The 23,252-nt window shown below is 39.4% G+C and overlaps 1 long non-coding RNA gene across 1 annotated transcript; it reads left to right on the top strand.

The window, feature by feature from the left end:
- Positions 1 to 41: 41 nt before the first annotated feature.
- LOC306669743 lies at positions 42 to 4,575 on the top strand. The gene is made up of 3 exons (XR_013766217.1): positions 42 to 127; positions 1,293 to 1,380; positions 4,070 to 4,575. It is a non-coding gene; the product is annotated as an uncharacterized lncRNA (long non-coding RNA).
- The last annotated feature ends 18,677 nt before the right edge of the window (positions 4,576 to 23,252 follow it).

The following is a 23,252-nucleotide window of genomic DNA, read 5'->3' as shown; positions in this document are numbered from 1 at the left end:
GTCGCCTAGCACGCCTTGGGCTCGCTGAGAGACCGCGCTCAGGAGATTCAAGTGCTGAGACTCAGGTGCCAGCCACGTAAGGTGCAGACCTGGTGACCTTTGGTTTCTGTGACTCTGACGTCAGGAAGTAAGTTTCCGAATAAGGAGAGGGCCACTGAGCATCCTTCAAACCTAAACTCACCGTCTAACCGTTTCTTCTTCAGAACATGGATTTTGCAGTCACTGAGGCAGGAGCATCGCAAGTTTGAGGCCAGCCTCGGCAACTTAGGGAGGCCCTCTCTCAAAAAATAAAAAAGGTTGGGGATGTAGCTCGTGATAGAGTGTGTCCCTACACGCACCAGGCCCTGGGTTTAACCCCCAGTTCTAGGAGGACGGGAAAGAGAATAGAAACCAAAAAAGCGTATGTCTGTTATACAGTAATAATAAACTTAAAAAGTGGGGTAAAATCTGCAATTTTTAAAAAATTTGTAACTAATTACGTGTGTATATGTGTGTTGTAAATAATCGCATATGTATATGCATATGTATATATAATATATTTTTTATTTATTTATTTATTTACTTTTAACTGTAGTGGTTTAACATTTTCTGACAAGTTGTGTCTCCTGGAAAGCTTCTAGCCCACACAGGTTTGGTACTCAGCCAGGATGTGTTGAATTTCTTTCCCTAACTTCCCCTCTGACGAATACACGTGTACACACACACACACACACACACACACACACACGCTAAGACCAAGCTAGAAACCAGCACCTACTCACAAATTCACCAGCAAACTTTTAAATCTTTTGTTTAATCACAACATTTAATTATGGTTTAGAAAATATTGAGCAAATGCCATTCTTTGAAAAAATAACTCCAGTTATTTGATGGAAAGCCATTGGTAAGTTTATTCTCCTTTTCTTTTTCTTCCTTTTTCCCTGAGGGTGGGGAGTGGTGTGCACAGGCCAGCCTTGAACTTGGCCTTCTGGGTAGCTAGTGAGCATGTGCCATTGCACACAGTTAAATTACCCTATTTTCTATGTTGAAAATGACAAAAAGCCCCATTTCCAGTCTGACTGTAAAGATACATGTGCCCAAAATGGCTGAAAATAAATACAACATAAAAGGCAAAAACTGTAAAGCTAAGGGCATGCAGTAGACTCTCAGGGAAAATTTCAGAAATACCTAGAGGGGCAACAAGGAATGTTTGAGCAGAACGTGAGTTTCATTTTAGTCATGATTATCTTTCGCTCTTTGTTTAAAGATCCACATGAACTCCATGTAATTGAAATTCCCCTTTTTGTGAATAGGTGGCTCTCTACACAGCTCATCCACTTCCTCATCTAAAGTTCAAGAGACATGCTCTACTGATCACAGCGTTGTCAGCAGCTCTCTCAGGTAGTCCTCCCAAATGCTGCCAGTTGCTTCTTCATCAAACAAGCAAAAGAGCTGGGCGCAGTGGCACATGCCTGTAATCCCAGCAACTCAGGAGGCTGATATAGGAGGATGGGGAATTCAAAGCCAGCCTCAGCAACTCGCTGAGGCACTAAGCAACTTAGCAACAAAAAATAGGTCTGGGGCTGTAGCTCAGTGGTGGAGTGCTTGCCTAGCATGTGTGAGGCACCACATAAAAATAAACAAAGACATACTGTCCATCTACAACCAAAAATATTTAAAAATAAGGGGGCTGGGGTTGTGGCTCAGTGGTTGAGTACTCCTGGATTCAATCCCCAGTGCCCCCCCACACACCAAAAAATAAGCAAGCAAAGTACTCTGATCATATCCCCGGGATCTTTACCAAACACTGAGAGACATAGTGGAAGTGTTGGGGTGGTAAATACATGTTACAGATCTTCCCGATGGGTAAACCATCTCTAATCTGAACAGTCACGTTGAAGGTCTCCCAGTTCCTGAGTCTATGACTGGTCCAACATGGCAAACACACAGCACGTTGCATTTGTTGGCTGTCTGGTCTTTCCCCTTTTGCTCCCCAGGGTAGTGAGTGTAAATGCCTGCATAGCCGTGAGGTTCCCAGTATCACAGTGAACCCCTTGCTGCCACCATCCAAGATTTCAAATCGTGTCATCCCTTCCCTCCTTTTAGCCTCCAGCCCCTACCTCCTTTTACCCCAACCCTGCAAGACAGTCTTTCTAAATCTCTAGTCTCAACCTGAAATTATTCATGCCTGTAGGATGAAGCCAAAGTCCTGGGTTCACAACAGTCTGAATATATTTAACACTACTGAAGTGTACTCTTAGAAATGACTAAGATGGAAGATTTTATTTGTTTCTCATCACAATTTTATTAAAAAGCACAAACAAGGCCCTGGGTTCTATTCCTGGCACCACAACAAGGTTGGGGTGAGTGCTTGGCTGAGAATACTCTTACCAGGTCCCACTTGTTCCTTTTGCTCTTCACATTTTAACTTCTACAGGTACCCTTAACCCAGGCTTCTAGGAACTACTGCACAAGCTTCCCTGGCTTCCACGTTTCCCTTCATCAGCAGGCGCGTGCATTTGAAGGCAGCTCAGCTTGGTTTCTTCTTTCAGTGAGACTGGCTGCCTACACAAACAGACTCTCCCTCCAACTGCTCCCAGAAGACCCAATGCTGCTCACTAGTAACCGCTGCCTAAGCAGGTCCCTCTCTCCCTGGGAGCACGAAAGCACACAGTGCAGCCTCTTTCTTCCCTGTGCCCCATCTCACATGCAACCCCTCAGACTGTGTGCTGAAGGAACAAATAAGAGTCAAAATGACATGGGTCATATTTTGGACTTTGTAGATCAGTCCAGATTTTCAAAATAATTTTTAGAACAAACAAGGCCTGCAATTTTTAATATTTGCCAAACTACAAAACTAAACTAAAAAACAAATGAAGTGAGCATCATTGAAGTGAGCATCATTGCATTTTAAAACTGTGTTTTGGCCGGGTATGGTGCGCCATGCCTGTGATCCCAGCTACACAGGAGACTGAGGCAGGAGGATTGAAAGTTTGAGGCCATACTCAGCAATTTAGTGATAGCTTGTCTCAGAATAAAATAAAAAGGGTTGGCTCAGTGGCAGAGCACCTGTGGCCTAGTATTATAACAACAACAACAGGGCTGGGGTTGTGGCTCAGTGGTAGAGCGCTTGCCTAGCAAGTGTGGGTTTGATCCTCAGCACCACCTAAAAATAAATAAATAAAATAAAGGTATAAAAAAATTTAAAAATAAGATAAAGGCCTATTGCCAACTAAAAATAGTAACAACAATAACAACAATTATGTTATATTTTGACCCCCAAAATAAAAATGACATATACCCAGTCAATCTTATTAGGTAAATAAATCAAGTGTGTGAAAAGTTTAGACCTTATTTTTCTTATAACATATTGCTGAAAATTAGTGACCAGAAGAAATCAATTAGGCCTTCCAAATATAATATTAAGTCTAATAAACTATACTAATTCTCTGCCAATAGTAATGTGTACATGTGTGTGTGTTGCTGCAGATTTAACTCAGGGCCTTGTTGATACTACCTCAGAACTATACCTGCAGCCCCAAATAGTGATCTTGACTAGGTTCACTACACAGGTAGTGATTCATTAGTCTAAATGTTTTCCAGTGGAATATGTCACAGACCTCAAGACTGCCTGCTCCAGAATGAAGCTCAGACTCACTTTCTTCCCGGTCTGAGTTCTCTTTCTGCCCAAGAGTGAAAGCCACAGGGAAATCATTAGTGAGACCAGATGCGTCTCTCTTATTTCAACCACTCTAGCACCTAAGGGATTAATCAGAGGTTGATTTCATTCCTCAACTTTGTTTTATAGTAAAAACTCCTGCATCCCTTTCTATGGCACTGGGGATTGAACCCGGGGGGCGGGGGGGGGGGGCTCTACCTCTAAACTACACCCCCAGCCCTTTTTATTTATTTTTAAAATTTTGAGACAAGGTCTCACTAAGTTGCTGAGGCTGGCCTCAAACTTGTGATCCTCCTGCCTCAGGCTCCCAAGTCTCTGGGATTACAAGCATGTGCCACCACACCCCACTAATAAAAGCCTTTTTCTATTTAAATGTACGTGTTTGCTCTGCTTCCTGGCTGTCATGAACAGCTTTCCTGTGCCACACCTTTCCACCATGCCTCATCCCTGACCCAGAACAGTGGAGTTGGCCAACCATGGACTGAACCTCTGAAACAGGTGCTTTTTAAAATGCCACATCATAGTGAAGAAAAAAAGTGAGGAAATAAAAAAAAAAAAAAAGAAGAAGAAGCACTTGTTTAAGCTGTAAACAAGACATGTATCTTGCAGTTTCGCACCTTTTTTAGATTTGAAAGCCCATCTCAGCCTCAGAGCATCCAGTGGTCATCAGAAGTACAAAGCAACCACTTGCATTGCCAATGAAATTTAAAATAAATCAGCTAATCAGAAGTATGACTATTCCTAGGACTGAGAGAAAATTTACCTGCAGTTCACGTGAAGAAGTCACTGTAATATAGAGTGGAATCCAATAAAAAGCTCTAAAAATAAAATCATAAAGTTTTATAGGAAAAAAAAATTTTTCCTGACACTGTTCCATTAAATAATGTAATCATCAGTTTTAATTTACTTAGTGTGAATAAAAGGGGATCTGCGAAGTCAGTAATACTGAGTCCCCGGTCATCATTTAAAAATTTTAGGACTCTGGCATGGTAATGTGTTGTGTATAGTCCCAGCTACTCTGGAGGCTGAGGCAAGGTCTCCTGAGACCAGGAGTTCGAAACCAGCCTGGGCAGCAGAGGGAGACCCTGTATCAAATAAAATGGAACAGAGTGGGTGCTGTGACACACACCTGTAATCACAGTGACTTGGGAGGCTAAGGCAGTAGTATTGCAAGTTTGAGGCCAGCCTCAGCAATTCTGCAAGACCCTCAACAACTTAGTGAGACCCTGTTTCAAAGTAAAAACTAAAAAGGTCTGGGGATGTTACTCAGAGGTAAAGATACCCTGTATGAAATCCTCAGTACCAAAAATAAAAATAAGGGCTAAGGATGTAGCTTATTGTTAGAGTAACTGCCTACCATGTGTGAGCCCCTGGGTTCCACATTACTGCAATAAATAAATTAATTAATTATTGCTTTTTAGATACAGAAATTTCACTTGGTTCTTTTCCTTTATGTTACTTTTCCTAGTTTCTTATTCTTTGTCTGCATTGTATTTTTGCCTTGTGCTAAGGATTAAACCTAGGGCCTTGTGCATGCTTGGCAAGTGCTAAACCACATCTCAGACTTTCAATATAGACTTAAACCTAGTAAATAATTAAGACAGGGCTGAGGTTATAGCTCAGTGGTACAGTGCTTGCCTCGGGAAGCCAGAATTGGGAACAGGCAGTTAGTGTAGAAATAGGGGATCAGGTCAGATCAAGGAAATGGGGGCCATGAAAGCCATCAGCCTCTGGAAGTTGGAGACCACCCTGGGAGCATGGAATGTCAAGGACCTGCAGAGCCCATTGATAACCAAATTTACCTGCCCTTGTCAGGGACTACAGGCAAGGAGGTACTGATAATGCCCCCTGGGCCCTTACCTGCCTGAATTACCTTGGCCCTCCCCCTGCCCATCGCTTCTCACTTTATGCAAAACTGGGCCTACTGGCTAGGCAGGAAGGAAAGAGATAATGGGGAAAGAACGGGAGAATAGAACCTATAAAAAGGACAAGATTTGCTCAGTCCAATGGATTCCACCTTTGGGTCCTCTTCTTCCCCCCCGGGAGAAGTCTGCTTTTACTTTCCTTTAATAAAGCTTCTTACTTTCTGCTCTATGCTTGTCTCGGTGTGCTTCTCTGGTGTTATACTTCAACACCTGAGGAAGCAGAACTCGTCACCGGTAAATGGCGGTATCACTAAGCATGTGTGAGGCACTGAGTTTGATTCTCAGCACCACATATAAATAAATAAAATAAAGATTCATTGATGACTAAAAAATATTTTTTTTAAATTAAGACAATAATATCTTCAAGTTTATAAGTTTTCCTCCATATTAAGACTTTATCTAGGGCTGGGGCTATAGCTCAGTGGTGGAGCACTTGTCTGGCACATGTGAAGCACTGGGTTTGATCCTCAATACCATATAGAAAAAAAATAAACAAATAAAATAAAGGCATAATGTCCATCTACAAACACAATTTTTTTTTAATAAAAAAAAAAGATTTTATCAAGGAAATAGTCTGCCAAGTCACATTCTGGCTTAAATTCCTTCTTGTTTCCCCCTGGCAATTTTTTTCCCCCACAATAATGCACTGATCCAAAGGCTCTACTGAATTCCAAATGTTGTAAAATATTTTATTGGGCATGCCAAACACATTGAAGGCCTGATAATTTTTTTTTAAATGATTTCTGGGGGTCAAATGTGATAGGCCTCCCTCACACATGCTAGGCACACACTGAGCTGAACCCCCAGCCCAGGCTCACAAATTTCTGAAAATCCCCAAATAATCTTCAGAATTACATAAAAGAGGAGGGAGGTTTTCGTTTGCTTGCTTGTTTTGCTACTGAAGACTAAACCCAGGGCCTCCTGCATAATGAGCCTATGCTCTACCCCTGAGTTACACCCCATCCCTGAGGGGATGTATTTGGAAAAGAGAATAAAACTTGTGAGAAGACTAAAACTTTTAAAAAGGAGCAAGGTATGGTAGAAAGAATACAGATTTTGAAGTCAGTCCTCAATTAAAATCACTGCCTCTCTCACTGCTCTGTGACTTTATATTGTCTTTGTTTTCTCACTGTATCTGGGAATAATACCTGTCTCCCATGGTTACTATAAGGTTTAAATGATATTCTATGCATTAGAACAGAGCTTAGCATACAGTAGGCACTTAGTAACTTTAACTTTCCTTCTCTCTTTCTCCCCCAAGTAAATATCAGACTTATCATCTAGCTGTCTCTCAGCTACCGCTCACACAGATGTCAGCACGTCTCCTTCCCTAACTGTGACGTTGAGTCTTTGCCCTTGCCCACCTCAGAATGCAGGATTTGTTGTGATTGGCAGACAAGAAGAAGGAACTTGTTTCAGGAAACAAAACGAGAATTGAGAAGGAAACCTGAGATAAAATCTGTACATGGTGATGTTAGTACCATTATAAAAGTTCACAGGCGCAATCAAGCTGGATTCCGGATCCCCACTGCTGTCACAAGCAGGGCAGGGGCGCTCACTTTTCTTCACTGCCCACACAGTCAGTATTGCTGGTTGACGTGGATATTGAAACCACCTTGCACAGACTCTAGAAGTACATATGCTGTGAAAATTAATGACCCTGGTACTGTCACACTGGGCATCACACAGGTCTGGGTTCAGTCCCATGTTATAGTAGCCGGCCTTAGGAAATTCTTATTTTTCTGTGCTTGCTTTCCTCTTTACTTTTGAGTTGGCAGTTCAGTTCAAGGCCACCATGCTACACACCTTCAGGGTGTGGTTGGTTCAGAAACTGTAACAAAACTTAAATGACAGTGGCATAAACAAGGTAGTGCAGTAGCGCACTCCTGTAATCCCAGCATCGCAGGAGGACCACAAGGTCAAGGCCAGTCTCAGCAACTTAGTGAGATGCCGCCCAAATAAAAACCAAAAAGGCCTGGGGATGTAGCTCAGTGGTAGAAAGCCCCCGGGTTCAATCTTAGTATTGAAGGGGAAAAGAAAAGCAGTGGGGTGGAAGCTATTTCTCACTCACATGGCAGTCGGGCGGGGGCAGTCCGGCGGGGGCAGTCCGGGGCTGGTGCTCATACTGTTGGCAAGTCAGACATCAGTGGTTCTATCAGTCCTGTGCTCTCATCCACGTGGTCCGAGACGAAAAGTCGACATTTAATCCAGCAGAGGAGAAAAAAGCAAAGAGGAGGACATGTTCCCTCCCTTACAGAGCACCATCCCCCTGATCCACACATCAGTCTGCTCCTATCACTTTGCCATCCCAGCTGCAGGACAGGCTGGGAAAGTAGGCCTTAGCAGTAGAGCCATGTGCCCACCCAAAATTCTGCATGGAAAAAAAATTTTTTTTTTTTTTTTGCTACAAGAGCAATTAGTCTGTCTCATGAAAAGTAAATGCCACAAAGTACATAGGCACTAAAAAAAAAAAAAAAAAAAAAAAAAAAAAAAAAGTTTGCTTCTTTTCTTCTTTTTTCCCATTCCCCTTACCCTTTTACCAAAAATGGGAAATTATTTCCAATAGTTATTGACTAGCAATACATTGACAACAGATCAAGAAAATATAGAGTTCAATTGTTTTCTTAACAATCACAAAGTTTATGCATTTATTAAAATGTGAAGCATTATAATGAATGCATGAAAGCTGCTGCAGAAATGAGAAGTTTGGAAAAGAGAACAAACCTACTGTGAGACCTTGAATGTGGGTTTGGGTTATTTTGTTTGTTCACTTGTTTTGGTGGCATTCCACCACTGAGATACATCCCTAGCCCTTTTTATCTTTCATTTTGAGACTGTGTCTTTCGCTCAGTTGCCCAGACTGGGCTTGAGTTTGTAAGCCTCCTGCCTCAGCCTCCCTAGTAACTGGTATTACAGGTGAGCACCACTGCACCTGATTTGGTTAAACTTTAGATCAGAATAAATGTATAACATGTCTTCCACCCTCTGCTCCCAAAATATTATCACAAAAGCATGGGGTCATTTCTTAAAAGGAGATCCCTTTTCTTCTTTACCTTTTCAGATGGTATTCATTGTATCTATGCAATTATACTCATTGGAACAAGATTTCTACGTACAGATCAGGTATTTCTTCATTCAATAATGTTATCTAGGTGCATAGTGACTTTTGTCCTCTCAAGAAGTCTTTTATCTTGAGATCTAAACAGTTTTTTTTTTTTTTTAATTTTTATTTATTTATTTATTTATTTATTGGGTACTGGGGATCAAACCCAGGGCCTTGTGCTTGGGAGGCGAGCACTCTACCAACTGAGCTATATCCCCAGCCCTTCTAAACAGTTTTGAGACTATGTAATTTGCAATTAGTTGACCTGGCTTCAGTTTCAGCTTCCTCACCAACTCATTTTATAATCACAAGCAAGTCACTTAATCCCTGAGTTTTAGGTCTCTGTAGCAAGGAGATAGTTATGCCCACCCTGCCCACCTCAGAGGATTTTGGCATGCATTCAGTGAAAGTGAAAAATAAATAGAAAGTGGAATTTTAAAAATTGCTGCCATTTCAGGCCTTGAGCAAACTTCAGGATCCAGGATGGTGTTTCCTTTATTTTTACAAACTGGTAATTATGATCAAAGTCACATTTGATGTCAAGATGCAAGGTGTGGGCTGGGGTTGTAACTCAGTGGTAGAACACTTGCCTGGCATGTGTGAAGCACTGAGTTCAATCCTCAGCACCACATAAAAATAAATAAATAAAAATAAAGGCATTGTGTCCATTCTGGGAATCAAACGTGGGGCCTTTATTAGGCAACTGCTCCACCTCTGACCCCCTAGCCCAACAGGGTAGCATTTAATGACCAAATAATTTTCTGAGCACCTTGAAAAAATGAGCTCAAAATAAATTTCTCTTTTTCACTCCTGAAATACCACCCAACCTCATTTTTCTATTCCTATTCCTGTTTCTGGATTTCTCCTTCCCAATAATTGCTAAAATGAGAAGTGGCTTGTGTAAGTTAAGCCTCTGGTAGTTACACTGAAAATACAATACTGAGAAAACAGGTATAAGCTTTAATTATATTTTAGCAAAGGGAAAGAAAATTAATATTGTGGAAGTCCTCACCTAGGAGAATTGTTTACAAAATCTTGCTTAATCTTCCTTCAGTCCTCACAACAGCTATAGGGTAGGATTATTAAAGGAGGAAAAAGACTCAGTGGTTTAGTGCCTTGTCCCCTATCAGACAGCGGAGGGTGTAGAGCTGGAATTCAAACCCAACTTTGAGCACAAAGATTATTTAGAGGGACATTTCACAATAATACAAGGGTCAGTTCATCAGAAAAATGTAACCATCATAAACACAAAAGCAGGAGACAACAGATCACCAAAACCCATCAAGCCAAACCAACAAACTGAAAGGAGAAACAGGCAATAGAGAAACTACAAGACTTCGCTTTGAAGAATGAATAGAACAGCTGGGTAGAAGACCAATAAGGACGTAGTAAGCTTGAAGAACTGCTACAAACTACCAAATGTATAAGAAACACTTCAGCCAACAGCAGAAAACACAGCTTCTCAAGTGCTCACGAAACAGACTATATTATAAGCTATAAAATAAACCTCAATAAATTTAAGAGGGCTGGGGAGATGGCTCAGTTGGTAGAGTGCTTGCCTCACAAGCACAAGGCCCTGGGTTCAATCCCCAGCACCACAAAAAAATAAATAAATAAATTTAAGAGGAAAGAAATAACACAAAGCATGTTCTTCAACAAAAATGGATTGAAATTAGAAATTGACACCAGAAAAGAATTTGAGGAAATTCACAAATATGTTGAAATTAAGCAACGCACTTCTATATATTCAAAGGGTCAAAAAACAAATTAGAAAATGGTTTGATATGAATGAAAATAAAGTATGAGCCAGGCACAGTGATGAAAGTCTGTAATCTCAGATGCTGAAGAGGCTAAGGCAAGAGGATTGCAAGTTCAAAGTCAGCCTCAGTAACTTAGTGTGGGGCCCTAAAGTAATGAAACTGTCTCTAAATAAAAATATTAGAAAGGGCCGAAAAGGTGGCTCAATGTCTCAGTGACCCTGGATTCAATCCCTGGTAACAAATAAAGAAAAAAAAAAAAAAAATGAGGTATAGAATACCAAAACTTAAGGATATAGGTAAAGGAGTATTTAGAGGGAAAATTTTCTATATTAGAAAATAATTTCTGTGCATGAATGATTTTGTCAAAACTAACCCAGCTATTATATATGTATATAATGCTTTAATAAAAATAAATAGGGAGGAGAAGAAGGACTGGGAATATAGCTCAGTGGGGTAGTGCTTGCAGGCCTTGTACAAGGACCTAGGTTCATCCCAAGCACCACCAAATAAATAAACAAACAAACAAACAAATAAAACTACAGTATCCTTAGATCACTTAAAAAGGAGAAAACTTGTATTACTAGAATTAGAAATGAAATAGGGGACATTATTTCTGACCTTACAGATATAAAAAAGATTATAAAGGAATACTGTGAACAACATGCCAACAAATTAAACAATTAGATAAAATGAACAAATTCCTATAAAGTCATAAACAACCAAAACTCACTTAAGAAGAAAACAGTCTGAATATATCAAAACAAAGAGCTTGAATTAGAATTAAAAAGAAAAAAATCCTACCCACAAGAAAAAAACAAAAACAAAAAACTGCAGTTGGTGTCACTGGTGAATTCTAACAAACATTTAGAGAGGAGTCCATAAACGTTCATAAACTCTCCAAAAAAATAGAATAAGAGGCAACATTTCCCAATTCTCTTTTCTCCCCACCATCCACTTAGCCCTACTTACCTGTTTTCTGTCTTTAAGGATTTGTTAACTCTGGATATTTCAATGAATGGAATCAAGGGCTAGGGACATAGCTCAGTGGTAGATTGTATGCCTACCATTGGCAAAGTCCAAGGTTTGATCCCCAGGACTGTTCAATAAATGAATTAAAGAAATCACACATTATATAGCTTTTGCATCTGAATCTTTCATTTAGCAAAATGTTTATAAGTTTAATCTCTTTTCAAATACAAAGAACAATGTACTGACTTCAACAATAAAAATGAACTGCTAAATCTTCTTTTCAGGGCTGGGGATGTAGTTCAGTTGCTAGAGTGCTTGCCTTGTATGTACAAGGCCCTGGGTTCAATCCCCAGCATGAGAAAAAAGAAAAGAAAATTCTTTTCAAAAGAGCAAGTTAGAGCATTTTACTTTATGTGATGTGCAATATGCCAGACTATACAGTTCAGAGGTTCCTTTGGGTGGGCTCTCAGGAGCCAGGGTAGTTTATTGAGCAGTATGATAGGAACTCTGCTTTAGGGGGAAAAAATCTGTTTTCATATTTTTGAGGCAGGGGTCTCCCTGTGTTGCCCGGGCTGGTCTCAAACTCCTGGGATCAAGTAATCCTCTGATCTTAGTCTCCTGAAGCTGGGACTACAGGTACACTGCACCTGGCTCCAGGAAAACCATCTGGAATTTCAAGCTTGATTGGCAGGAACTGAACTGGAGGCACAAGATGTCTTAAAATAGTATGAGCCCTGTGAAGCCTTAAATTAGAGTGGTCATGGTAGAAATGGAAAGAAACTTGTAGAAGCCTGTGGTGGGCCCTTTCGTCTCCTATTCTGTTGCAACTGGAGTTAGGGGACCAGAAGATATTTAGCAGTGTCCTTCTAGATACTGACTTATCTAGAGGTTCCCCAAGAAAGACATCAGACCAGGATATATTGGGTAGCCTAAAATGGGTTTTTACTTTGTTGTTACAGGCATTTACACAGTGTGCTTTCTTTGATGTAAGATAAGCAGCAGCTGTCATTTACTGATCATTTGCTAAAATGATCATCGTTTGTGAATTATAGTATTTTCTGTTTATATTGCAATCCTTTTTACAACCCTGTGATGTACTACTTCTGTTCATTTGACGGGTGAATAAACTGAGGTTTGGAGAAATTAAGAAACTTGTTCTTGGGGCTGAGGTTGTGGCTCAGTGGTAGAGTGCTCGCCTAGCACATGTGAGGCATTGGGTTGATCTTCAGCACCACATAAAATTTTATTTATCTATTTATTTATTTATTTATTTATTTACTTATTTATTTATTTATTTTTTAAAGAAACTTGTTCTTAAGGGTAAGGGAATTGAACTTCAATTTACTCTAAAGACTGTGAGCTTTCTAAACTGTTGTTACATTGTTATTATACATAATAGGGGATTCATTGTTACATATGGATACATACATACAATATAACAATTTTGTTCCCAGTACAAAGCCTATGTGCTCTTAATAAAGAAAAGTTTAATTGAGAAACACCGTATATTTCATTACCCTAATCATGCCTCTAATCCATTTAAGTTTATAGTTGTCATTCAGAACGGCCAGTGTAAACTTACTGGCTTCCTGGAAGTTTAAGCATATTTAATCAGTCCTTTGGAGACTCACCAAAAAACGTCTGTATCTTGTCTAAGACTGTTAAGCTTGTTGAATCATAGCCTGAGAAGGGTAAAAGCACAGAGCAAGGTCATGCTTCTGAGGTTGGGTGTGAGAGCCTCCAACAAAGATTTGGACTTTTATTGTGATAAGTATCAGAAAAGAGGTGGGAACTTAACAGGAAACCAGAGACTGAAGGGCCAGACCTGGGGACCGATGGCATTTAGCTGGGAGTCACTGTTCTCTTGAGAACTTGTTTCCAGGGCCCTTCAGGATGGAAAATAAAAGATGACCTCTGCAGCTCAGAGGAGAACAGAGCTAGACACCAAAGAAGATGAATGAGCCTTGTCTTAATAACAGATTATCTAGGTTCATGTTTCTCATTTTGTTCATTTCCCTCTTTGTTATCCCCAAGCCTTTGGTAAAAGCTTATTTAAATGTTTCAACCTGACTTAACTATGCCTCAGGAAATTAAGGTAAGAGCTCTGTTCATCTTGGACCAAAGGCTAAAAGAGGTGAGTGGTTCACCTTGAGGCCAGCTTGATGTTAATGAAGCAGCATTAATTATGAGCAATTTCTATAAGGAAGATAAAAAATCCAGGACACTGGGCTGGGGATATAGCTCAGTTGGTAGAGTGCTTGCCTTGTAAGCACAAGGCCCTGGGTTCAATCCCCAGCACCACCCCCACCCCCCACCAAAAAAAAAAAAAAAAAAAAAAAAAAAAAACTCAAGACCCCAAAACTGGGTTAAGTACTTCTCATGGTTGTCCACCACTGTCCCCTTCCCAACCATTCCTGCCCATGGAGCTTTGTATTAAGGGATTTATATTAAGAGAGCCAGGCATTCCTTATCCATTTACCTTAAAACAGTGTTTTTCAAACTGCAAGTTGGACCCATTAGTGGTTCATGAAATCTATTTAGTGAATGACAATCAGCTCTTTTTAAAAATGTTCTTTTTGTTTTTGTAGTTCTGGGGTTTGAACCCAGGAGCACTCTACCACTGATCTATATTCCTATCCCTTTTTATTTTATTTTGAGACAGTGTCTCACCAAATTGTTAGACTGGCCTCAAACTTGTAACCTGCTGCCTCAGCCTCTCCAGTAGCTGGGGTTACAGACCCAGGCTGCCACACCCAGCTGGGATTCAGCTTCTTTAACCTCTTCTTTCAGGCTGAGGCATTTTCCTGTTACGTGTATGGCACAATTCACATAGGCATGCTTTCAATCGGGGATGCTGACTGTCCTCCTGAAAGATGCCAGTTGTAATCCTTCAGACAGGGAATAGGCCCTCATTAGCCCTCAATTTTTGGGTACTGATAGTCCATTATAAACTAAAGTAGGGCTGGGGGTGTAGCTCAGTGGGAGAGCACTTGCCTAGCATGTGTGAGGCACTGGGTTTGATCCCCAGCACCACATATAAATAAATAAATAAATAAAAGTTTTTAAAAAGTTGGCAATTTTGTTTTAAAAAATCATAAAATAGGGACTGAGGTTGTGGCTCAGTGGTAGAGTGCTTCTGTGGCACATGTGAGGCACTGAGTTCAATTCTCAGCACCACATTAAAAAAAATGAATAAAGTAAAGTTAAAAAAATTTAAATCATAAAATAAACTGTAATTATGACCTGTCAATCTCAGAAAGACAATGGCCCCTCTCACCTGCCCTTGCTGTTGAGTTCAAATAAGTATTTGAACTAGTTTTGAATGTAACCACACCAAATTACACATAATTAAACTGTTCCACATATTCATGCCAAAATTCATGTTAATGCACTTATATTCTAGGCATTTTTCATTAGTTTATAAGTTTGGTTTATATGCTAAATACTCATATATTTGTTTCCTCCTAGTTTATCACAGGACAATAACACCTCAGTTATAGTTCAGGGTTTGGGGGGGAAATGTAGGTTTTTTTTGTTTTGTTTTGTTTTGTTTTTACCAAAATATGAGCCAAAAACCCCTAATATCTCTTTAGTGATATCAATAAATTATAGATTATTTAAGGGAATTTCAGCAAAAATAAAAGTAGATCTTATGGGGTACAAATGGTTGGCTCCCTGACATTTATTTTATCCCATGGCTTGAATAAATGTCTACCCGTGACCAGTAATTGGTTCCAGAGCCTGCATGTGACCAGTTGTGCCACTTCTTAGAATTACTTTCTCACTCCTTTGGAGTGATCTTCTTTCCCTGGATGCTGGTATGTCTGGGTTTCTGAGATTATTTCACTACTGCCTGAGGATAAAGCTGTTACTGAGGATGACAGAATAGAGGGAGAGTAAAACCCTGGGTCTTTCTTGATATTGCTTTGCAACTCCATGAATCAACACTGCCCTACCTGTGAACTTCCTTGTTCTATGACACAATAAATTTCCTTATTGTTTGAGTAGTATTCAGATTGTGAAGAGGTTTTATTAATTATTTACAACCAAATTATTCTTTTTATTGTACATTACTGCTACTCACTAACACTGATTTTTCCCAGATACTGGTAAGATGCTTTCTTCAAGCTGGGTGCAGTGGCACATGCCTGTAACCCCAGTGGCTCAGGAGGCTGAGGCAGGAGGATGGCAAGTTCAAAGCTAGCCTCAGCAACTTAGTTGCCCTAAACAACTCAGCCAGACCCTGTCTCAAAATAAAATATAAAAAGGGCTGGGAATGTGGCTCAGTGGTTAAGCACCCATCTGTTCAATCCTCTAGGGGAGCAGGAATTTTCTTCAACTCATCCTGTGCTTTCCAGTGTGGTAATGTGGTAAGAGAGTCCTCTGAAGAACACAGGTGTCTTCAAATGTATATTCTGATGTTGTGTTTCTTTGGTTTGGTTTTTTGTTTTTGGTGGTATTGGGAATCAAATTCAGGGCGTTGCACTCCAAATTTATAGCAACTCTACCAGGTACCCAGTCTTAAACATCTTGTCAAGACTAGTTTAAATCAAAAGATGCTAATCACTTCTTTCCAGCCAGGTTCTCCATTGGAGACCCAGGCCAGCTTTGAGAATTTTATTCTTTCCGTAAGCATATAAAAACTCCAGGTAGGCTGATGGTGTATCTGGGGGTAGACTGTTTGCCTAACATGGGTGAGGTATCGGGTGACAGCCCATCCCTGAAAAAAAACACGTCCATGTCCTGCTTGCAGCTTGTGTCTTCTGTTACTTAGCTCTCTCTGCCTAAGTTCTGAATTCTCTTGTCTAGACTGCTTAAATGGGTTTCTGGCCCCAAATTGCCCTTCTTCTGGTCGGCGCTACTGACCCGAGTTTCAGGGACTACTTAACAAACTTCCCTGCTAGCGCTCCCTGCTGTTTTCCCCTCACCTACTTACTACAATTCCTGACCCATTCCCTCTCTTTCAGTATCTCCTTGATTATTTAAAGAATGGGAGAATGTATTTATAAGAGAGAAATAAATAGCCCAAAGAATGCTGGAGAATTTTAGCAGGAACGACCACAAGAGTGCTGCACAGTTTCTATGCCCGTTTTCTTCCTTGAGTTAAGGAGAATTTATAAGGTGTTAACTTTGTATGCTCTGCATGAACATCTGTGAAAGTTTCAGATGCATATTGAATTTAGTTTTAACCAAAGATTTCAAAGCGAGAAGAGAAATTAATTGGAAAGGTTTATTTCAAGAGCAAATTTTATTAATTAAAGTATCACTGGTAATCATTTAACATGCAAAGTTAATAACTTCTTTAATATAGCCATTTGTCATTTATAGACACCAACCCATTAACCCAAATAATCATCTCTGGTTTTCCTTTCAGTTCCACTTAGTCAGGTTTAAGTATGTGCAGGTTTTTTTTTTTTTTTTTTTTTTTTCCTGGCTTGTGTTTTGTATAAAAACCTCTTACAGTTAGATAGGAAAAGAAGTCAAAACATGTTTTTTTAATTTCTTTTTTTATTTTAATTTATTTTTATTATAAACAAATGGGATACATGTTGTTTCTGTTTGTACATGGAGTAACAGCACACCATTTTCGTAATCATACATTTACATAGGGTAATAATGTTTGATTCATTCTGTTATTTTTTCCTTCTCCCCCACCCCTCCCACCCTTCTTTTCCCTCTATACAGTCCTTCCTTCCTCCATTCTTGCTTCCCTCCTACCCCCCATTATATATCATCATCTGCTTATCAGTGAGATCATTCGCCTTTTGGATTTTTGAGATTGGCTTATCTCACTTAGCATGATATTCTCCAATTTCATCCATTTGCCTGCAAATGCCATAATTTTATTGTTCTTTATAGCTGAGTAATATTCCATTGTATATATATATACCACAGTTTCTTTATCCATTCATCAATTGAAGGACATCTAGGTTGGTTCCACAGTCTGGCTATTGTGAATTGAGTAGCTATGAACATTGATGTGGCTGTATCTCTGTAGTATGCTGATTAACATATTTTAAAAGTTCTTATTCATATGTGTTAACCCTGTGGAATTTAATTTCCTACCCATGAAAATACTTTTCCTTTTAATTAGCTATCAATTAGTTGCTCTTATTCTTCTTGTAATACACTCCTGAATTACTTTCCTACTTGCTACAAAATTCTGTGAGACTATTCAGTATGTGTTAGGGAGACATTATCCTGTACTCAGATTTCCAAGGGTTTTCTTAAAATAGAATTTTATCACCAATATTTAAAAAAAACTTCTTCATTGAAAAAAAGGAAAAACCCACCCATTGTGTGTCAAGAATACTATCAAGAAAATGAAAAGACAGCCAGGTGTGGTGGTACACACCTGTAATCCCAGAGACAGAAGGCTGAGGCAGAAGGATCACAAGTTTGAGGCCAGACTCAGCAATTTAGTGAGGCCCTATCTCAAAATTTAAAAATATAAAGGGTAAGACTGTAACTCAGTGGTAGAGTGCCCTTGGGTTCAGTCGCCAGTACCAAAAGGAAAAAAAAAAAAAGGTAATAATTGTGCTGTCTCTTTAGAAACCTTTTTTCTTTCTTTTTGGTACTAGGGAATGAACCAGGGGCTTCTTACCGCTGAGCCACATACACAGCTCTTTTTATTTTTATTTTTAAATTTTGAGACAGGGTCTCACTAGGTTTCCCAGACTGGCCTTGAAGTAGTGAGCTTCCTGCCTCAGTTTCCCAAGTTGCTAGAATTACAGGCATGTGCCACCATGCCTAACTTTTTTAGAAAATTTTTAAACATTTTAATTGACACATAAAAATGGTAAATATTTATGGGTTACTATGTGATTTTGTTGAGATATACACATTGTATAACCTAAAAAATTATCAACTGTCTATTTGCACGTTCTATGTACACAAAACCCCTTTAATACTGGGTGTGGTGGTGCATGACTATAATCCCAGTGGCTAGGGAGGCTGAGGCAACAGGATCACAACTTCTAGATCAGCCTCAGCAACTTAGTGAGACCCTGTCTCAAAATAAAAAAAATAAATAAATTAAAATTAAAAGCGTTGAGGAGGTAACTCAGTGTTTAAAGTTCTCCTGGGTTCAATCCCTGGTACTGAAAAGAATTTTTTTTAACCCTTTAATTGTAAAACACATCAATAACCATCATGGTAGTAGGAACCTGTTGTCCCAGTGCTCAGGAGAGATGGAAGGATCCCTTGAGTCCAGGAGCTGAGACCTCCCTTGACACCATAGAAGACCTCATGTCAAAAAAAAAAAAAAAAAAAGCAGATCAAGTAGAGAGTATTTCTCCAAGTAGAGTACATGTCTAATATTAAATTTGTTTCATTCAACTGGATTAGAAAAAGGTTATTTTGTATTACAAATAAATAGTGACCTTAAGTAATTCAAAGAAATGTAACTAACTACTATTCAGTTCCTGCAAGGCATGACACTCAGAAAGGGTCCTTAGAGACCAACACAGATATTAAAGTGTGTATCCATCTTCTGTTAATTTCATAAAGAATGTTTATCAAGTTTTTGTGTGTGTGTGTGTGGTGCTGGGGATTGAACCCACCCAGGGCCTTATGTATAAGAAGCAGGCTCTCTACCAACTGAGCTATATCCCCAGCCCTATCAAGTTTTGTAAGAGATCTTGAAGACTTTTTTTCCTATTTCTTATTGGTGCATGATAGTTGTACATAACAGTGGGATGAAAGACTTAATAGGTATTTTGCAATTACTCATTATACCATTTAAACCCCTCAAACTTCAGGGAGTATCACAAGAGTTACCAAGAGTAAGATGGTCAACATCTGAAACAATGTGTTTTAACCAACTCCTTATTTCTCAATAGGGGTTTAAATTATAAGATATGTGGAATAATTTTTAAAAGGTACATTGGAGACAAATGAAATAAATTGTATTAGAGATACGCTGGGTGCCGTGGTGCAGGCCTGTAATCCTAGCAACTCAGGAGGCTGAGGCAGGAGCATCGCTACTTCAAGACCAGTCTCAGCAATTTAGCGAGACTCTATATCACAATAGAAAATAAAAAGGGTTGGGAAACTAGCTCAGTGGTAGAGTGCCTCTGGGTTCAATCCCCAGTACCAAAAAATTTTTAAAAGAATAAAAATATTTTTGAGATAATGCTGTGCATTTAACTTCAAATGATTAACTGCAAAATCAATTGCTCTTAAACAAAAACAAAAAATAAACAAAACAAGACAAAACTTTTTTCATTTTTATTAACTAGAAGCTCAATGTGAATCATTGGCACAAAACCATCATGCAATCTTTAGACTGCATTTGGAGAAAAATGTTGCTCAGGACTGAAGCAGAGTGTTGTTTCTACGTGCCTATGTATAATCCTGTGGGCAGGACCCAGTTTCTAACTCTTCGAACAACTAGAGTATGGCAGAAACAGTCCTTCTATTAAAAGATAATTTGACTTCTGTGTTCTTTCCCTCCCTCCCTCTCTTTTCATTTGATCTAAAGTTAGAAAGCTGTCATGATACGTAATGACAGCATTTCTATGTAGAGGCCCACATTGGGTACTTCTTGAGGCCCACAATTTATTTATTTTCATTTCTAAGGCTCTCATTTTAATAGTCAGTGTGAAAGTTAAATCTGCCAGCAACCAGAGTGAGTTTCAGGGGATCTTCCTGCCTTCTTGAGTCTGAGATGACTGTAACCCTGGTCCACGAATCAATGGCAACCTTCAGAGGGACCCTGAGCCATAGTTATTCAGTTAAGCTCCTGCTGAGTCCCTGGCCCACAGAATTAAGAGGAAGAAATGTATGTAGTTATCTTAAACTGTTAAATTCTGAGATGATCGTTTACTCAGGAATTGATAACTAAGAAAGGATAGTAGAGAACCACTAACAGGGAAGGTAGGCCGCATCTGAAACGATTATCCTTGTCAGTTCTGGTTACTCTCTTCGAGCATGTCCAGAGGTGGGCAGGAATGATGGGAAGGAGCTAATCAGAGGGAACCTTTGACATTAGGATGGGGAAAAAGTAAATTCGGGGGGAACACAATGACTACTTTCAGGTGTCTTAAAATCCTGTCAAAGGGCTTTGAGAAACCAGGCACTTAAGGGCTAGAAGAGGGATTAAATGGTCCAAACTTTCAGAATTTTCCACGTTAGAAAATGAGCCTCAGAGTGGAGGTGATCCTACCTAATGTTACGCAGTTAGTTACTGACTGGCCTGGGAATATAACCCTGGATATTCGAATCTAAGGCAGTTGTGCTCTTTGTAGCTCTAGGGATATATGAATAGAAGCTTTAGGAAAACCAAGTTTAGTGAGTTGTGAGAAAGAACTTTCAGGCAATTAGAGCTCTTCAAAAATGAAATGAGGGCTGGGGAGATAGCTCAGTTGGTAGAGTGCTTGCCTCACAAGCACAAGGCCCTGGGTTCAATCCCCAGCACTGCAAAAAAAAAAAAAAAAAAGACTAAAAATGAAATGAAGGTGGGGAAGGGGGGGGCAGGGGAGATTTAGGAGGCTGAATTTGATTCTTGCATGCTGTGTGCATGTGGAAATGTTACACCAAACGCACTAATATGTATAATTAATGTGTGCTAATCATAAATAAAACAAAACATATATTTATATTAAAAACAAAAAAAGAAATGAATGGACTGCCATGTAATGCAGTGGGCTCCCTGATAATGGAAATGATTTTTAAAACGAACTGGGGATAAGCTGCTTCACTCGACATGAAGCTGAATCAGATTACTTCCAAGCTTCTCATAGATTTAAGATATGATTCCATATTGATTTTAGGGTTAAAAAGAATGTAAACGAGCTGGGTGTGGTGGCACATGCCTCTAATCTCACCTACTTGAGAAACCAAGGCAGGAGGATTGCAAGTTAAGAGGCCAGCCTGGCAATTTAGAGAGACCCTGTTTGAAAATAAAATAAAAAGGCTGGGGATGTAGCTCAGTGAGTGGCAGTGCACTTGCCTAGCGTGTGTGAGGCCCTGGATTCGATCTCCAATTCCCCACCCCCACCCCATCCGGCCCCACCACAAAAGTAAAACAGGCCAATATTTTCCATGGAACTAAAAACAGTCTTCTAGAAACTTAAAAAAATAGGAAATTTATAGATGCAAACAATGCATTTCTATTAAAGAACACTAGAATAAAATGCAGACCCCATAGCCACTGTCAAAATAAAAAGAGTAAAGCCCTGAAAGCCAAGTTTGATTTTTCAAGAAAACAAAAGAGAAGAGCAGAGCATATGTATTTAGATTTAGATTATTTGTAGAAATAGAAAGGGACACTAGAGTGAAATATACCCAGAGAAGCAGGGTGGAGAGCACATTCCTGTCCTATTTACATCATAATGAGCTGGTTTAGGACAGTGGGTAATTGCTATAGAAATTCTATGTATAATTCTCTCTGAAGATAATTAAAAATCAGAAGATAGATAGGCCAAGAGATAATTCCTACAATTAAAGTGCTACACAGACAGCACCAACGTAGATCACCGGTTCTTTAACACCCACGATATGCCAGCAAGGACTTAAACAGCTCAACTGGAGGGAAGTTTGCAAATTACACTTAACAATTCCATTAGAAGGGTTTCAAAAGAACAATTGTGAATGTTTTTCATTTATTAGCTTCTCAGGAATAAAAAATAAATCACTTGTGGTTTAAGTTGCTTTATAGGTGGAAATAATTATATCTTACTGTGAAACACAGTTGGCCACCCCCTATATCCACAAGTTCTATATCCCCAGAATGAACCAACCAAGGTTTGAAAATGTTAGAAAAAAATGACATCTGTGCTGAACACGTACAGACTTCTCCCCTTGTCATTATTTCCCGAACAATACAGTAAAGCAACTATTTACATAGCACTAAAGTTGAACTAGATGTTAGTAATCTAGCCATAAGTAAACAAGACCTAATTGAAAGTACATGGCAGGGTATGGATAGGTTGTATGCATTTTATATAAGGGATTTGAGATCCACGAAGGAGGTCTTGGAACCAACCATTCTTTTGTGGATACTGAGAGATAGCTATATTTTGATAGATAAGGAAACATTATTTAGAAATAATTACAATATTTAGCCATGCATGGTGGCATACACACTTGGGAGACTGAAGCAGAAAAATCTTAGTTTGAGGTTAGACTCTGTAACCAGAAAAGCCCTGTTTCAAATTACAAAAAAAAAAAAAAGGTGGGTGGGTAGGTTTGGATATGTAGCTTAGTGGTAAAGTGTCCCTGGGTTCAATCCCTAGTACCAAAAAAAATAATAATAATAATTACACTTTTGTAAACCCTGAGGTTCATATTCATGGCAAAATGTGGCCTTCCCCTTCTCAGTAATGGTAACTGAATTCTTACTGTTGCTTAGAACTGAAACTTTAGAATTATCCTCAACTCCTCTCTTTCTTTCATATTCCATACTAAAATCTTCAATATACATATATTCAGAATCTAACCCCTTCTTACTATTTCCACTGCTATTACCTGGTCAAAGTCAACATCATCTCTTGTCTGAATTTTTCTAACTGGGCATTTTACTCTGACTCTTGCCCTCCTTTTAGTCTGTTTTAAACCCAGCATCCGGAAAGACTCTTAGAACACTCTGCCCTTTGTCCTCCAATGGCTTCCCGTCACACTCCTCTGGATGGCCCACAAGGCAATCCATGATTAGCCTGTTACTTCTCCATCTCATCTGTGCTTACTCCACTCTGGTGGCATTGGAACAGGCACACCAGCCATAATTCCATCTCAGGGCCTTCAAACTAGCAGTTCTATCCAGAGAGCCAGAGTACTGATCTGATCATCTTAACTCTTTGCTCAGACCCCACCTTCTTAGACGTTTCTTAACCAGC

This window comes from Sciurus vulgaris, assembly GCF_902686455.1.
Source record: "Sciurus vulgaris genome assembly, chromosome: 9".
Classification (NCBI taxonomy): domain Eukaryota; kingdom Metazoa; phylum Chordata; class Mammalia; order Rodentia; family Sciuridae; genus Sciurus; species Sciurus vulgaris.
The sequence above is the reverse complement of the archived record's forward strand: the minus strand, read 5'-3'. Positions and strand labels throughout refer to the sequence as shown.